This window comes from Anomaloglossus baeobatrachus, chromosome 5 (assembly GCF_048569485.1).
Source record: "Anomaloglossus baeobatrachus isolate aAnoBae1 chromosome 5, aAnoBae1.hap1, whole genome shotgun sequence".
Taxonomy (NCBI): domain Eukaryota; kingdom Metazoa; phylum Chordata; class Amphibia; order Anura; family Aromobatidae; genus Anomaloglossus; species Anomaloglossus baeobatrachus.
Window position 1 is genome coordinate 317369769 of NC_134357.1, and position 17654 is coordinate 317387422.

The 17654-nt window shown below is 49.4% G+C and overlaps 1 protein-coding gene across 1 annotated transcript in view; it reads left to right on the forward strand.

Annotated features, from left to right (window-relative positions):
• The first annotated feature begins 2094 nt into the window (after positions 1-2094).
• Positions 2095-17654, forward strand: part of SLC16A3 (solute carrier family 16 member 3) — a 75045-nt gene continuing 59485 nt past the window's right edge. The window contains exon 1 of the mRNA XM_075347522.1: positions 2095-2246. The gene's annotated coding sequence lies outside the window, so the exon portion shown is untranslated. The remainder of the gene's footprint in view (positions 2247-17654) is intronic.

Here is a 17654-nt window from a genome sequence, read left to right on the forward strand (position 1 = left end):
GGGAAAGTAACCTGATTTTCTCTAAATTTGCAACAGTTGTGCTATGGTACAGGACTTTTAGGTGTGGTTTTATAAGGACTTCTACATTTTATAGTTGATTAAAAACGAACCACGGTCACAGGACTGGCGTGAGCAACACAAACTTGTGTCTTGTAAAAAAAAACTGCACCCGTAGTGCCATTGGAGTACCCCGGCATACCCCGGGACCTTAATCCGGCCCAAGGACCCATCTAGGTTTCCAGGGGAACCATGTTGTTTGGGAGGGGGGTTATTGGGATCTGGGACGTTGGGACTGGACTGTTGCAGGGGGAAACCACAATGTGGAAGGTTGGGTCCCCGCTGCCATCAAAACCGGTGGCGTCCCCTGTGGCAGACGAACTCTACTAACAAATGTTTGAAACGGTTTAAGAATGCACCTTGTTGTTAACCCTTTTTCTTTTCTTAAAAAAATAAATACTTGGTGTTCTGTGGCTCGTGAACGAGCCACGTTTAACCAAGGGGGAATGTGATGCCCTGGCCTATCAGGTTGTCACAAGGATGCTGTGCAATCTGCCCTTCTGTATGGTACCCGCTCCTCCTTGGTTACGGGTCCTGTCACTTTGGTGTTGCTACCAACAGGTGTACACAAATCCTGAGGAACACTCTGCACCACACCCACCAAACACCCATTGGGCAGCCTGAGGGGAATAGGGCCACCCAGATGGAGGGCTGGTAGAAGGAGGGCAGAAATGTCAGTGCAGTTAGTGAGTTGTAGAGTTGGAGAGTGGAGGTGGAAGGAGAGACAGTGGTGACAATCCAGGTCACGCTGTGGAGCTGGGCTCCTGTACCCGTCCCAGGTGCCAGACGTGGGCCTGGCCAGAAGGAGCTGGAACCCCGGTCGCAGGGGGTAGTGGCAGGGAGCACGGTGCTGCTACAGAGAGCAGGCCGGCTGCCTTGTGCTACAACCGGGCAGAGACCAGGGGTATGCGGACCCTAGGCTGGGAAGTAGCTTCACGCAGCCCAGTAATTCACCCGACGGGAATGGAATCTTCAGGAACCGTTCCCCACCCGCTCCAGAATCGGGGTACTAGCGCAACGAGGGGGATAGGACTTCCCACAACCGTCCAGAAAATCCCAAGCGAGAACCCTGAGAGCAAGCTCACCCTGCTAGCCACGCAGGTGAGCGAGACCCGAAACGCTTTAAGTGTAAGGGATCCACACGTAGGACACACCGTGCCAAGGGACAAGGCTTCAGGTCAACAGGCAACACCAAGAGGACACGGACCTAGCGTGCCCGTCCAAGGACCACAGAGTGCTCAAGAGTTTGGTTTACCTGGTGTCAGCGTCAGTGACTTTGGACTGTGTGAGTACACGTTACCCCCTTTGCAGCTGACAGGTTCCCCACGCCATCCATCACCGGGCCCCGGGACACCACTCCCCTGCCCACGGAGGGGTTAACAACTTCAGCTGCCACACACCAGCGTCCCCGGGCTCCCCAAACCGGCAGCGGTGGTCCCTCACGTCACCACACACTGTGGGTGGCGTCACGAACACTATCCAATACAACCCACCTTTTTATTTCGAGAGGCCGCGCGACCCCGCCTCGGGTCCGGAGACCCCTCGAGCCACTGCGGATCGGGGTCGAGCAGCCCTTCGGCTGTCGTGGGGGCGGCACAGGGGCATCATACTGTTTTGGGGACAGTAGGTACATTATACTGTGTTAGGCATTTGTCTGTGGGGAGCATCATACTTTATGCGGCCATGAAAGGGGTATTATAGTGGGTGAGGACACTACGGGGCTTCAGTAGGGACACTATTATAATACATGTTCCCTGCCACATATTTTTTGGAGGGGGAGGTAAGGGGGGTCATGATTTCTGTGTATGCCCCTGCACACGGTCATGTTTAGTCCATGTGTTTGGAGCATTTCACATTGGATTCAATATGAAGCTTATCAGGATAATCCGAGGCGTTCTGGATGTGCCAGTATACACACATTGCATATAACGCAGGTGACACTGTCCCCGCATACATCACAGTGAATCCCCGCCATCACTGGCACAGCTGGCACTGCCACCTCCCCCCTCCCCCACACTGGGGGGATGCTCCAGATCCCACCGGCCGGAGGATGCTCCGATCACTGACCTTCAGCCTCTCCTGTAGGTGACAGTGACGGAGCGGTGACGTCACGGGGAGGACGTGCAGAGTTAAAGCTCCGCGAGGCAGCAGAGTCAGAGAGCAGAGAGGAGCGGCTGCACAGAGCACAGGTGCCCGGGGAGAGGGAGTGCTGGGCATGGCCGTCCAGCCTGGGGCAGGCGAGCTGTGGGGCAGGGCTGGGTGCTGTGTGTGTGTCATCAGTGCAGGTTTGTAGGAAATCATTCATGTGAAGTGATCTTGCCCACAGGTGCCAGTGTGTGCCAATAGTGGGGTGGTGTGGAGCTGAATGGGCTGTGGTCTTTATAGCTCTAGGAGTGGTGTATTCTTATGGCTGTTAATGTGTGATGTTTGTAGGGTCTTATTTGTAGTATTTTACTATTTTTATCAGTTGCCCATCTTGTGTTACACAGAAATGGTTGGCCCTGGGCCACCTCACTGGAGCGATGGCTACCAATCCGTCACTAAAAAGCCACTTACCTATTATATCATAATGATATTGGTTGTGATTAGTGTTTTTATGGAGACACACTTTCACAAATATACACTGATTGTGCTATTTTATTATTTGTATGTGTTCCCTTTGTTTGCACACATTGTGATCCATCGTTATCACTGCCCGTTAGCGGGGGGGCAGCGTATGGCACGTCTCACTTTAGATCAACAGGTAGACAGATATGTGACGGTTCCCAGATGCTGCTGAATTGTCCTCATTGCTGCCATCTGTGCTGGATACACTGCATTACATGGAAGGGATGGAGAATGAGCTCTGGAGATACACTTGTCACCTATAAATTGTCTATGGCAGCTCGCCTGTCCCCCCTACCCCTCCGTACTACTCTGGAGATGCACTTGTCACCTATAGATTGTCTATGGCAGCTCGCCTGCCCCCCCTACCCCTCCGTACTACTCTGGAGATACACTTGTCACCTATAAATTGTCTATGGCAGCTCGCCTGTCCCCCCTACCCCTCCGTACTACTCTGGAGATGCAATTGTCACCTATAGATTGTCTATGGCAGCTCGCCTGTCCCCCCTACGCCTCCATACTACTCTGGAGATGCACTTGTCACCTATAGATTGTCTATGGCAGCTCGCCTGTCTTCACTATCCCTTCGTACTACTCTGGAGATGCAACTGTCACCTATAGATTGTCTATGGCAGCTTGTCTGTCCCCCCTACCCCTCCATATTACTCTGCAGATGCAATTGTCACCTATAGATTATGGCAGCTCGCCTATCCCCCCTACGTCTCCATACTACTCTGCAGATGCACTTGTCACCTATAGATTGTCTATGGCACCTCGCCTGTCCCCCCTACCCCTCCGTACTACTCTGAAGATGCAATTGTCACCTATAGATTGTCTATGGCAGCTCGCCTGTCCCCCCTATGCCTCCATACTACTCTGAAGATGCACTTGTCACCTATAGATTGTCTATGGCAGCTCGCCTGTCCCCCCTACCTCTCCATACTACTCTGGAGATGCACTTGTCACCTATAGATTGTCTATGGCAGCTTGTCTGTCCCCCCTACCTCTCCATACTACTCTGGAGATGCACTTGTCACCTATAGATTGTCTATGGCAGCTCGCCTGTCCCCCCTACGCCTCCATACTACTCTGGAGATGCACTTGTCACCTATAGATTGTCTAGGGCAGCTCGCCTATCCCCCCTCCTCCCATTCCATACTAAACACTGGCATCTTAGCCCTACAGAATACAGGTCTGGCGATTTGCGTACAACTTATTAGCAGCTCCCATGGCAAAGACATCTGTTGTGCGGCTATCGTGATCTTCCCGTGTATCTCTCACTGGCGGCTGCTGGTGTAGTCAGGATTAATACTTTAGGGGTTTAAGTAGAATTAAATTGAGACCTGATTTGAAGTCCGTTATGTCTGCGTGCCAGGCCGTCAATATGTTCTATATCTAAGGGTGGCATCCAGCTTTCCTATTGATCTAAATGTGAAATGAATCATGATGTGACCTAAACTTCCCTCTCCTATTTCATTACATTCTTACTCACTTATATAGCGCTATTAATTACACAGCGCTTTACAGGCGTGATCATCACTGTCCCCATTGGGGCTCACAATCTTCATGCCCTATCAGTATGTCTTTGGAGTGTGGAGGAAACCCACACAAACTCCTTGCAGATGTTGTCCTTGGTGAGATTTGAACCCAAGATCCCAGCAAGACTGCAGTGCTAACCACTGAGCCACTGTGCTACCCTGTAGCTCCCTGTCCAGGTCTTCTTAGGGTTGAGGTCCAGATTCATCATTGTTGTTTCCCCACTTTTCTGGACTAATTTACTCTTTTTAGAGGCTTTAGTATTTGCGTCTAATTCTCTATGACCCTGATTCATCAAGATCGTCAATTTTCTTTCTAGAGTCAGACACTTCTGATTCACAAAGAAGAGGGCACCACTTCTTACATCTGGAGCGACTGACGAGGGAAGTGCCCAGCAAGGTTCTGCTGTGAGATTTCTGGAGCTGTGAGTTCTTTGTGATTTAGGCCCCCTTCACACGTCCGTGTCTCCGGTACGTGTTTGGTCCTTTTCCTCATGTACCGGAGATATGGGCACACGTAGACCCATTCAAATCAATGGGACCGTCTGCGCACACGTGCGTATTCTGCCATGGACCGTGTGTACGTGTGGAGCATATGTGTGTCCGTGTGCTCCACACGTAGACATGTCCATTTTTGTCCGGCATCACAGGTTTCACACGGTCCGCATACGGACCACACGGAGGTGATCCGTGTGACACCCGTGATGCCTGAGAAAACCACACGGAACGTGTGTCCGTGTGCGTTTGTACGTGTGTGTGTTTTTCAAAGCGCTGACATGTCAGTGTTTTCTCCTGCAGCACGGGTGTCACACAGCCCGCACGGTGGTACGGGTGTAGTATGGATGCGGTCCCGTGTGACACGCGCCGGAGAAAACACACGTGGCAGTGAAAAAAAACCAAAACATTAACTCACCTTCTCCTGCCCTCCTGTCTCTGCCGCTGCTGCCTCTTGCTGCCGACCGCCGCTCATTATTCTCATAGAATATACACTTCAATGCCTGGCAGCAGCAGCAGCGAGGAGACGGGAGGGCTGTAGACCGAGGATCAGCACCACGGACAGCAGCGCGGACAGCAGGAAGGACCAAGTGAGTATGTAAATTACCGGTTCTACGTGTGCTATGGCGGATAGCACACGTAGAACACACGTGGCCCGCACGTACCAGAGACACGTACTTAGGCCTCTGCCACACTCACGTGAAATTCACGCACATGCCGCATGCGGCATGTGCGTGAATTTCACGTGAGTGTGGCAGAGGCCTAAGTACGTGTCTCTGGTACGTGCGGGCCACGTGTGTTCTACGTGTGCTATCCGCGATAGCACACGTAGAACCGGTAATTTGCATACTCACGTGGTCCGCGCTGCTGTCCGTGGTGCTGATCCTCGGTCTCCAGCCCTCCCGTCTCCCCACTGCTGCCAGGCAGTGAAGTGAATATTAAATGAGAATAATGAGCGGCAGTTGGCAGCAACTGACAGCAGCGGCAGAGACAGGAGGGCAGGAGAAGGTGAGTAAATGTTTTTTTTTTTTCACTGACACGTGTGTTTTCTCCGGCGCGTGTCACACGGGACCGCATCCACACTACACCCGTGTGATACGGGTGCGGGCCGTGTGACACCCGTGCTGCGGGAGAAAACACTGACATGTCAGTGTGTCGCCCGGGGACCAGGGGTACTCAGATCCGGGCCACGGGGTCACTTCTGTGGGTATCACGGTGGTGTGACCCGGTCTGTGATCCCAGGCTCCACAGTAAAAGGGGGTTTGGTAAGGGAGATTGTCCGTGACGCCACCCACGGTTGTGCTGATTGTGGACACCACCGCTGCGATGAAGGTGCGGGACTCCCGGGAACGGTGTTGGGATGCAGCTTAGGATGTTAACCCCTCCGTGGGTAGGGGCAGTTGGTCCCGGGGCCCGTTCGGTGATAAGCAGGGAGCAGGGCGCGGTGCTGCGGTGCGGTGCCTGAGGGCACGGGCGTACTCACAAGTATTTCACACAGAGTCACTGGTAACTAGGAATTGCCGGTGTCCGCAGCCTTGGGTACGGGGGTGTTAGTGTCCCACACACGGTGCAGCAGCTCCTGTTGTTCTTTCCCTGCAGCCAGGTGCCTCTCTCTCCACTCTCTTCCTCTTTCTCCTCAGCCGGGAACGGGGAATCCACTCCCCTGCAGTGATCCGGGTCACCCTAGGTACCGGTGGGCCACTACCCTGCCCCGGCTACCTCTGGCCCCTTCCTCACTAACAGCCGGTCCCGGCCCTTTCGAAGCACGCGTCACTATCAGTCTGGGAGTTACAACTCCAGACTCCTCTTCTGCCTGTCTCTCCACACACTCTGCTCCAGCCCCTCCCCTCTGCTCTGCTTTTCTCTTACCCTGGCGGATGTGGTTTGTCCTGCTGCACCGGTGTGGGATCAGGTTACCAAGGAGGATTAACTCTTTCTATGACAACCTGGCTTTGCCAGGGCGTCACACACCCCCTTGGTGAAACACGGCCCGTCCTCGGGCCGTCTGGACACCAACATTTATTGAAACTGAAAAAAGGAAAAATCAACACATTACAATCATACATCTTCCCACATCGGGAGGTACGTTTTCTAGAACTTTAAACTGTTCTGCCACCCCACACCTGCGGAGCAGATGGCCTCCTCCTGAACTTGAGGGCGTTCAACAGGGGTGACAGTCCATAAAACAGTCAACTTTTTAACTTGTGGGTAGCCGTCCATGCTCCACTACCACTGCTGCTGCCGCCACTCCCAGTACGGGGCACGGGTTCCGTGCTCTGCCTCCTGCTCAGAAGCCAGGCCCACTTGGATGCCCTCGGTGCCGGCTACAACCGGCCTCGCTAACTGCCGAGGGCTCTATCTCTCACTGGCCTGCTCCTCCTCTCTGCAGGTGCACTCCGGCTGCTCCACAGCCGTGACGGGGTACCTGGGAGCGGCTGGCGCCACATCTGGGGCAGACTTCCAATCGGGTGCCACCTCCGTTGCGGCCGGGCGGACTGCCGGAGCCGACGTCATCACCGTGGCGGCTGGGCGGACTGCCAGAGCCGGGTAAGATGTCATCGGGGTTGCGGCTACTGCTTGTCCAGGAACAGAATTAGGCAAAGTCCTGGCGTCCCTGCCTTTACAGTCCTGGTCACATAAACTGTGGTTCCTTCCTCCTGCTCCCCCTTGGTACTCGAGAGCAGTCCTTCTAGCAACTTTTAAAGTTTTCCTTTCGCTTCCGGTCCTCCAGAGCTTCACTTCCGCCCGCGTTCTCAGGGGGCTGAGCCTCTTTTTCGCGCCCACCGCTTGGGGAAGAAGGCGCTGGGCGGGAGATTTTCGCGCCCAAAATGGCGGCAAAGATGGCGACTTTCAAAATTTTTGCAGCGGAACACCGCTGACAGTCCAGAACAAGGCGCACTTCCTCCAGGTAACTGGATGGGTTCGATCCTGTTCGTGACGCCAAATGTGTCGCCCGGGGACCAGGGGTACTCAGATCCGGGCCACGGGGTCACTTCTGTGGGTATCACGGTGGCGTGACCCGGTCTGTGATCCCAGGCTCCACAGTAAAAGGGGGTTTGGAAAGGGAGATTGTCCGTGACGCCACCCACGGTTGTGGTGATTGTGGACACCACCACTGCGATGAAGGTGCGGGACTCCCGGGAACGGTGTTGGGATTCAGCTAGCGATGTTGCTGTGTGTGACATCCAGCAACAACCTGGCCCCTGCTGTGAGGTCGTTGGTTGTTGCTGAATGTCCTGGGCCATTTTTTAGTTGTTGCTGTCCTGCTGTGAAGCGCAGATCGCTGTGTGTGACAGCGACAGAGCAACAACTGAATGTGCAGGTAGCAGGAGCCGGCTTCTGCGGAGGCTGGTAACCAATGTAAACATCGGGTAACCAAGAAGCCCTGTCCTTGGTTACCCGATATTTACCTTTGTTACCAGCCTCCGCCGCTCTCACTGTCAGTGCCGGCTCCTGCTCTGTGCACATGTAGCTGCAGGACACATCGAGTTAATTAACCCGATGTGTCCTGCAGCTAGGAGAGCAAGGAGCCAGCGCTAAGCATTGTGCGCTGCTCCCTGCTCTGTGCACATTTAGCTGCAGCACACATCAGGTAATTAACCCGATGTGTGCTGTAACTAGGAGAGCAAGGAGCCAGCGCTAAGCGGTGTGCGCTGCTCCCTGCTCTGTGCACATGTAGCTGCAGCACACATCGGGTAATTAACCCGATGTGTGCTGTAACTAGGAGAGCAGGGAGCCAGCGCTCAGTGTGCGCTGCTCCCTGCTCTCTGCACGTGTAGCTGCGTGCGCTGGTAACCAAGGTAAATATCGGGTTGGTTACCCGATATTTACCTTAGTTACCAAGCGCAGCATCTTCCACGCGGCGCTGGGGGCTGGTCACGGGTTGCTGGTGAGCTCACCAGCAACTCGTGTAGCCACGCTCCAGCGATCCCTGCCAGGTCAGGTTGCTGGTGGGATCGCTGGAGCGTCGCAGTGTGACATCTCACCAGCAACCTCCTAGCAACTTACCAGCGATCCCTATCGTTGTTGGGATCGCTGGTAAGTTGCTTAGTGTGACTGGACCTTTAGAGTCCCTTGTCCAATTACTTTTGGTCCCTTGAAAAAGAGGAGGCTATGCATTACAGAGCTATGATTCCTAAACCCTTTCTCCGATTTGGATGTGAAAACTCTCATATTGCAGCTGGGAGTGTGCACTTTCAGCCCATATTATATATATAATTGTATTTCTGAACATGTTTTTGTAAACAGCTAAAATAACAAAACTTGTGTCACTGTCCAAATATTTCTGGACCTAACTGTAGCAGGGGCACATATATAAGATTATCTCAGCACAGGAACAGTTTTTGTTTAACACATCCAATTGTGGAAATTATTGTTATTCCAAGAACTATTGATTAAAATAAACTTTAAAATTATCGGTGTTCTTTGCAAATCCCTTTAAGTGTATTTTTTATGGCAAAGCAATTTCTCCAGAATTTGGGAGTAAATTCCTTTGAAAAATAGCAAATCTTTTGTACAACTCGAAGTTGTGTAAAAATTTTGCAACTTTGGCGTTTTCACTCTAGTTTCAGGGATGGGGTTTCAGAAGCATGGGCAAATCTTAAAAGAGCTGTGGCATTCCTTACACCAGAAATCGTATGCCAGTCAGGGACTGGAGTAAGTGTTCTGTGGCTCACCACTCATCAGATACTCTTGATTGATTATGAAGTGTGAGGAAAAACATCAGGTGTAATTAATTGGGTCTATATTTTTTTTTCTATGGCCTCAATCCATCATTGCCCTGTCACTTTTTGTCTAGTTTTGGGTGTTTTGCAACTTTTTAAAAAGTTGCCAAATTTGGTACAACCTAACTTCATTCCCCCCCGGAGTGATTTTGTGCACATCAGGTGGAAAAGTCTTATGTTTTAGAGTTAATAGGAAAAAAGTCAATTTTTTACTTTCAGCAATAATCATGAACCCTGTACACTATTTTGATGAATTTGGTGCAAAAAAAAAGTCACTTAAATAAAAATGCAAATGATGAATTGGGCATATGTCTCTTGATTTTTTTTTCCTTCATCATCTTTGCTTAATCAGAGTCATGAAATGTGACTCTTACCAAAGCTTGCAATTTTTGGATAAGTCTCACTCCAGTCTCTGCCTGGAGTAAGGTTTCTAGTGGAGTTTTTCAACTTGGCACAATTTGAGACAAACATAACAATATTTAATGGATTTGTGACTTTTAGTTCTAAAATTGTAAAAACAGGTTAGAGACAAATATAAACAGAATGTTTGAATTGGCGCCAAATTCATTGTGTGCCCCATTTTGAAAAAAATTGGAGCTAAAAATATCAGTAAATGTCACAAAACAAAAAAAAAAAAAAAGAAACATATGTTCAATACATCACAAATGATGAATAAGGGACACCGGTTTTGATGGGTTGGGGATGAGAGCGAAGCTCCTGATCCTTGAGGAGACACATGTCTCTTAGTGCCCACGATCAGGGTTCATAGCGTTTTGGATGTAGCATGTTTTCACTGCGTCCACAACGCTGCATTGTACAGTACAAGCACAGTGGATGGATTTCTAGAAATCTCATGCCCACTGTGCTTGTTTTTCCCACTGCGTAAACTGACCTGTGGTGCGACTTCCCGAGCCGCAGCATATAAATTTATTGCTGCGGAGCCGCGAGTGTTCTCCATGGGAAGAATAGTGAGAAAGTCCACAGCTAAACCCTGATCGTGTATCCAGAGAATTAGAAACAAGGCACTCTCAAATGATGATACAAACAAAGAATTTATTCCATAAGTCTTAAAGCAATATGTGACGTTTCGGCCAGGTGGCCTTCATCAGACAACTTGTTATTAAGACTGTCAGGGTAGTGGTAAACGAGATAGTAGAACGGGGCTTTCATAAACCGCACCAAAGATCACTGATGAATTCTTGGATTAATGTAAACTTTTATTTTTGAACAGGTCTACGCGTTTCAGGAGGCTCAGCTCCCTTCCTCAGGACCAACAGGCATAAGATACATCTATTTGATGTATCTTATGCCTGTTGGTCCTGAGGAAGGGAGCTGAGCCTCCTGAAACGCGTAGACCTGTGCAAAAATAAAAGTTTACATTAATCCAAGAATTCATCAGTGATCTTTGGCGCGGTTTATGAAAGCCCCGTTCTACTATCTCTTTCTGTTATCAGCCGCTTGGGGTACTGCTGCCGTTGATCCAGACCTATGCTGTTATAGGAGTTGTGCCTGTCACAACCCTATTTGGTGAGTAGGATTACCCTCTTTTCCACCCCTTGTCTGTCAGGGTAAGACCCTATTGCGCTTTCTTTTCCACAGTTTCTTATTGTTTTTCCTCTAGGGCAGTGGTAAAGGCAGTGGTATCCACCACTATGCAAACCCTGATCGTGGGCACGGGCAGCTGTGGTCTCCTGCGGAGAGCACTCGTGGCCCCGCAGGATAAGACATGCGTCCAAGACGCAGCATGTACAAATCATGGTCACATACCCTTAATGAAAGTAGGCAAGACGCAAAGTGTCATGTGCCTTCTTGTGCGCCTCGCCACAACTCTTACTCTAATTGCTGGTTGTGTAAGATTAGTGGCATAGTGAAGGCAGCTGTTCGCTACGAATTTGAAGAACAATGGTGGTCACCATGCTCCTGTCCTACTTCAGCTCTGCTTACTATGTCGGAACTGGGCAAAAGTGGCTTGAGAACACCAAAAGTCGTTCAATTTCGGCGCAGCATATCGTTGTGCCAAAATTTTGTGATATTTGAAACTTTTTATGACAGAATTCTGGTGTAAAAGTCTTGATGAATCTGGCCCCAAATATTTGAGGAGAATATGGAAAGTTTCTGCTTCAATAACGTCACAGACCAAAAAAAATTCAGCATATTTTTCCACATGAAAAATGCTTGTTATATGATGGCTCCATTTCCTTTATGAATTCCTTTTTTTTTTTTTAGTCTATAACACAAGTCAGAACTCAGAACAGTAGTGTGTAACTAACCTGAAATACATTACAAATCGTAGACAATTTTACCAAGAATTGGCCTGGTTTGTGATTAGGTTTCTAAGAGATAAACACAAAAAATCCTGCATCGCCAACTGCGACAATGTATGGTAAAATCGAGTGATTTTGGTGTCTTTTTGACATTGCATAAAAAATTATGTAAAAACAAAATACAAAACATCTAATAGTTCCAGTAAAGTGCATGGGATCCATAGGAATCTCATGCGCACTGTGTAAACTGACCTGCAGTGCATATTTGAGATCCGCTACATGTGAATTTCTCTTTCAAGTCTGCTGAATATAATGTGCAGATTTTCCCCATAGAATTGCATTAGATCAGGGGTCTCAAACTCGGAACATTTTTTTTTTTTTACACACCTTTGGATCACTGGTGTTGAACATTTTTCACTTGTTTATTACAACAAATGTGCACATTCTTTGTTTAAATATATATATATATATATATATATATATATATATATATAGATATAGATACAGTTAGGTCCAGAAATATTTGGACAGTGACACAATTTTCGCGAGTTGGGCTCTGCATGCCACCACATTGGATTTGAAATGAAACCTCTACAACAGAATTTAAGTGCAGATTGTAACGTTTAATTTGAAGGTTTGAACAAAAATATCTGATAGAAATTGTAGGAATTGTACACATTTCTTTACAAACACTCCACATTTTAGGAGGTCAAAAGTAATTGGACAAATAAACCAAACCCAAACAAAATATTTTTATTTTCAATATTTTGTTGCGAATCCTTTGGAGGCAATCACTGCCTTAAGTCTGGAACCCATGGACATCACCAAACGCTGGGTTTCCTCCTTCTTAATGCTTTGCCAGGCCTTTACAGCCGCAGCCTTCAGGTCTTGCTTGTTTGTGGGTCTTTCCGTCTTAAGTCTGGATTTGAGCAAGTGAAATGCATGCTCAATTGGGTTAAGATCTGGTGATTGACTTGACCATTGCAGAATGTTCCACTTTTTTGCACTCATGAACTCCTGGGTAGCTTTGGCTGTATGCTTGGGGTCATTGTCCATCTGTACTATGAAGCGCCGTCCGATCAACTTTGTGGCATTTGGCTGAATCTGGGCTGAAAGTATATCCCGGTACACTTCAGAATTCATCCGGCTACTCTTGTCTGCTGTTATGTCATCAATAAACACAAGTGACCCAGTGCCATAGAAAGCCATGTATGCCCATGCCATCACATTGCCTCCACCATGTTTTACAGAGGATGTGGTGTGCCTTGGATCATGTGCCGTTCCCTTTCTTCTCCAAACTTTTTTCTTCCCATCATTTTGGTACAGGTTGATCTTTGTCTCATCTGTCCATAGAATACTTTTCCAGAACTGAGCTGGCTTCATGAGGTGTTTTTCAGCAAATTTAACTCTGGCCTGTCTATTTTTGGAATTGATGAATGGTTTGCATCTAGATGTGAACCCTTTGTATTTACTTTGATGGAGTCTTCTCTTTACTGTTGACTTAGAGACAGATACACCTACTTCACTGAGAGTGTTCTGGACTTCAGTTGATGTTGTGAACGGGTTCTTCTTCACCAAAGAAAGTATGCGGCGATCATCCACCACTGTTGTCATCCGTGGTCGCCCAGGCCTTTTTGAATTCCCAAGCTCACCAGTCAATTCCTTTTTTCTCAGAATGTACCCGACTGTTGATTTTGCTACTCCAAGCATGTCTGCTATCTCTCTGATGGATTTTTTATTTTTTTTCAGCCTCAGGATGTTCTGCTTCACCTCAATTGAGAGTTCCTTAGACCGCATGTTGTCTGGTCACAGCAACAGCTTCCAAATGCAAAACCACACACCTGTAATCAACCCCAGACCTTTTAACTACTTCATTGATTACAGGTTAACGAGGGAGACGCCTTCAGAGTTAATTGCAGCCCTTAGAGTCCCTTGTCCAATTACTTTTGGTCCCTTTAAAAAGAGGAGGCTATGCATTACAGAGCTATGATTCCTAAACCCTTTCTCCGATTTGGATGTGAAAACTCTCATATTGCAGCTGGGAGTGTGCACTTTCAGCCCATATTGTATATATAATTGTATTTCTGAACATGTTTTTGTAAACAGCTAAAATAACAAAACTTGTGTCACTGTCCAAATATTTCTGGACCTAACTGTATGTACCTTTAACTCATCAGTGAAAAATATATATATATATATAGTAATTTTGATGGTAAAAAAAATGTCATGCCTTATTTTGAGGTTTTTTTTTCTTTTTTTACATTTTATCCGTTTCTTGTAACTAATAGTGTTACAATTAGCACTATATAGAAAGTTTGGCCAACATCTTTTAGTAATGTTCCCCATCTTGTTGTAATGTGCCCATCCTTGTCCCCTTGTAGTATTGTGCCCAATCATAGTCCCCATCCTACATTAATGTGCTCATCCTACTCCCCATCCTATAGTAATGTTCCCCATCCTTGTCCCCATCTTGTAGTAATGTGCCTCATCCTTGTTCCCATCTTGTAGTAATGTGCCTCATCCTTGTCACCATCTTGTAGTAATGTGCCTCATCCTTGTCCCCATCCTATAGTAATGTTTCCCATCATTGTCCCCATCTTGTAGTAATGTGTCTCATCCTTGTCCCCATCCTATAGTAATGTCCCCATCCTTGTCCCCATCTTGTAGTAATGTGTCTTATCCTTGTCCCCATCTTATCGTAATGTGCCCATCCTGTAGTAATGTGTCTCATTCTTGTCTCCATCCTATAGTAATGTTCCCAACCTATAGTAATGTGCCCATCCTGTAGTAATTTAATAAATAGAAAAAATAGCCCTGCACCACTGGGTTTACCTTGCGGGAGTCAAACACAAAAGTGGAATATGACCTGGGCACCAATCACTCACGGCAGGGGAGTGCTCGTCCAACAGGAGACGTCCAGAGAATGTTCATGTGAGAAGAAGAAAGGGACTGCACAATCCTGGAAGCCGGTGAAAGAACTTCTTTATTGCAAACGGTGCAACATATAAAGCAGGGAAGGAGCTGGGTGCAGGCTCCTCACAAGGACGATAGCCGTTTCACGTATGTGTACACTTCGACTGGACCGGTCGAAGTGTACACATACGCGAAACGACCGTCATCCTTGTGAGGAGCCGGCACCCAGCTCCTTCCCTGCTTTATATGTTGCACCATTTGCAATAAAGAAGTTTTTTCACTGGCTTCCAGGATTGTGCGGTCCCTTTCTTCTTCTCACATGACCATCCTGTAGTAATGTTTCCATCCTTGTCCCCATCTTATAGTAATGTTTTCCCATCCTTTTTCCCCTTGTAGCAATCTCCCTATCTTGTAGTACTGTCCCCATCATATAGTTGTCCCATTCTGTAGTAATGTCCCTATCCTGTAGTACTGTCCTCATCCTATAGTAATGTCCCTATCCTATAGTAATGTCCCCAGCCTTATCCCTATCCTATAGTAATGTTTCCCATCCTTGTCCCCTTGTAGTAATGTCCCTATCCTGTAGTACTGTCCCCATCATATAGTAATGTCCCCAGCCTTGTCCCCATTCTATAGTAATGTCCCCATCCAATAATATTGTGCCCATCCTTGTAATGTCCCCATCCTTTAGTAATGTCCCCAGCCTTATCCCTATCCTATAGTAATGTTTCCCATCCTTGTCCCTTTGCAGTAATGTCCCTATCCTGTAGTACTGTGCCCCATCCTATAGTAATGTCCCCAGCCTTGTCCCTATTCTATAGTAATGTCCCTATCCAATAGTATTGTGCCCATCCTTTAGTAATAGCCCCAGCCTTGTCCCCATCCTGTAGTCATGTGCCCACCTTGTCCCTATTCTATAGTAATGTGCCCATCCTGTAGTAAAGTAATGGGTCGGGGGGGGGGGGGTGGGCAGTGGCAGCGGAGGCGGCTGAAAGGGGGAAATGGTTATAACTTACCGATCGCTCTCCTCAGCTTCCACAGACGCCGGAGTGAAGGTGAGGGGAGCAGTCTCCGGCCCTAGATGCACAGTGATTGGAGAGATTGGTCACAAGGCCGGTCTCTCCAATCAGAGCTGGGGGCGGGTGAAACAGCGATCACCCAGCTACAGCTATCAGTACTATAGCTGCACTGATCACGGCTGGATTTCAATGTTTCAATGGTTGAAACATAACAGTGGCTGTGATTGGCTGACCGGCGTTCGTCAGCCAATCACAGCCTCCGTAGGTCCGGGGAGGAGACACCACCCCTCCTGAGGTCAGGCAGAGGTCCCCTCCTCCCCGAACCTAAGGTTTTTGCGAAGCGATTGTGTCGCGGGCGGCGGGGCGCTGCGCTCACCACGCTCGGGTCCGGCGCTGCTGGTGCTCGGTGGCTCGAGCGGTGGGCCGGATCCGGGGACTCGAGCGGCGCTCCTCGCCTGTGAGTGAAAGGGGTGTTTTGTTGGTGTTTGGGGTGTCGGTTTGTGACGCCACCCACGATGTGTGGTGAGGTTGGGGCACCACCGCTGCTCTGTACGGGGATCCCGGGAGCGGTGACAGGGAGCAGCTGGGATGTTTTCCTGCCCTCCGTGGGTAGGGGGATTGTGGTAGTCCCGGGGCCCGGAGTGATTGCCTGTTTGGTGGATTGCAGGGCTTGGCCGGGTGCAGGGCCGTGGGGCAGCGCAGTGCCAGATGGCACGGTGGTACTTACTCAGCCAGTAACGCACACGGAGTTTCTGTTAAAACAAACGGCTGGATGGACGAGTCCCACAGACGTCTGCAACGGTTACTCCCGGTAGGCTGGCGGTAACTGTCTCTCCCTGCACCGGTATTATGTTCTCGGCCCCGATGGCTTCCCACCGGTAACCCGCTCTTCTGCAGTATGTTGGCTAAGGGAGCCCCTTCTTGCCCGCAGGCTCTGGCCTTGGAAGCTCTAGCTCTGGCGGTAGCTTTATCTCCCTCACGGTTTGGACGGTTGCCTTCAGTCGGGTCTTTATTGCTGGGAAACCCCAGAGGTTCCCGTCGCTGACGGATTTGACCGGTTTTACGGCGACTCCTAGCCTCGTCGGGGTCCGTAGGCCCTGCCGGATGGTGCTCGCTTCTCTTCGCTCGTCGATCGGGTACCGGCGGGCCACCACCCGTCCCCGGTCCTTATGGTTGTGCGTCAATCGGCCTCTCCTGCAGACGGTCACCACCGTCTGCCAACCTTGCCGTTTCTGTGCCCGGGCCACGTACCCGGACACGGCCAGTCAGTTCTTCCACTACTACTTCCCTCACTCTCGCTCTAAACTCCAAACTGCACTGAACTGATCCCTTTTCCCGCCTCCAGGACTGTGAACTCCTCGGTGGGTGGAGCCAACCGCCTGGCTCCGCCCCACCTGGTGTGGACATCAGCCCCTGAAGGGAGGCAACAAGGATTTGTGTCTGACTTAGATGTTCCTAACCGGGGTGTGGGGTGTGTTGGTGCAGTACCTGTGACGTCCTGGCTAGTCCAGGGCGCCATATTTACAGCCTCCGGGGCTGCGATTTCTCCATCATGTACTGGGTACGTCATGGGTCCTTAAGTACCAGGGAGCCATGACATACGCAGTGCGTCATAGGTCGCTAAGGGGTTAATGTGCCGTCCTTCACATACACACACCAAAACAAAAAAAAACCCCACCATTCTTCTCACCTGTCCCGCGTTCCCTCGGCTGCCTCATCTCTGCTTCTTGCTGTCTGCAGGCCCGTGCCCCAGTGACTATCGCAGCAGGTGCAGGGGCCGCAGCCACTGTCAGCAGCGCCGGCAAAATATTCAGCTGACATAATGTGCAGATAGTGGCTGCGGCCTCTGCATCGTCCGCGATAGTGAACAGGGGCACGGGCCTAGGGGCCGCACGAAGCAGCCTGAGGGGCCGCCTGTTTGAGACCTCTGCATTAGATGATATTCCACATGTAAAAAAAACGCATGAGGGTTTCTAGTTCGTTGCCTCCTCTAGGAACGCATGTTATCCGCACTTGACTGTATCAGTAACGTTTTATCAAAGC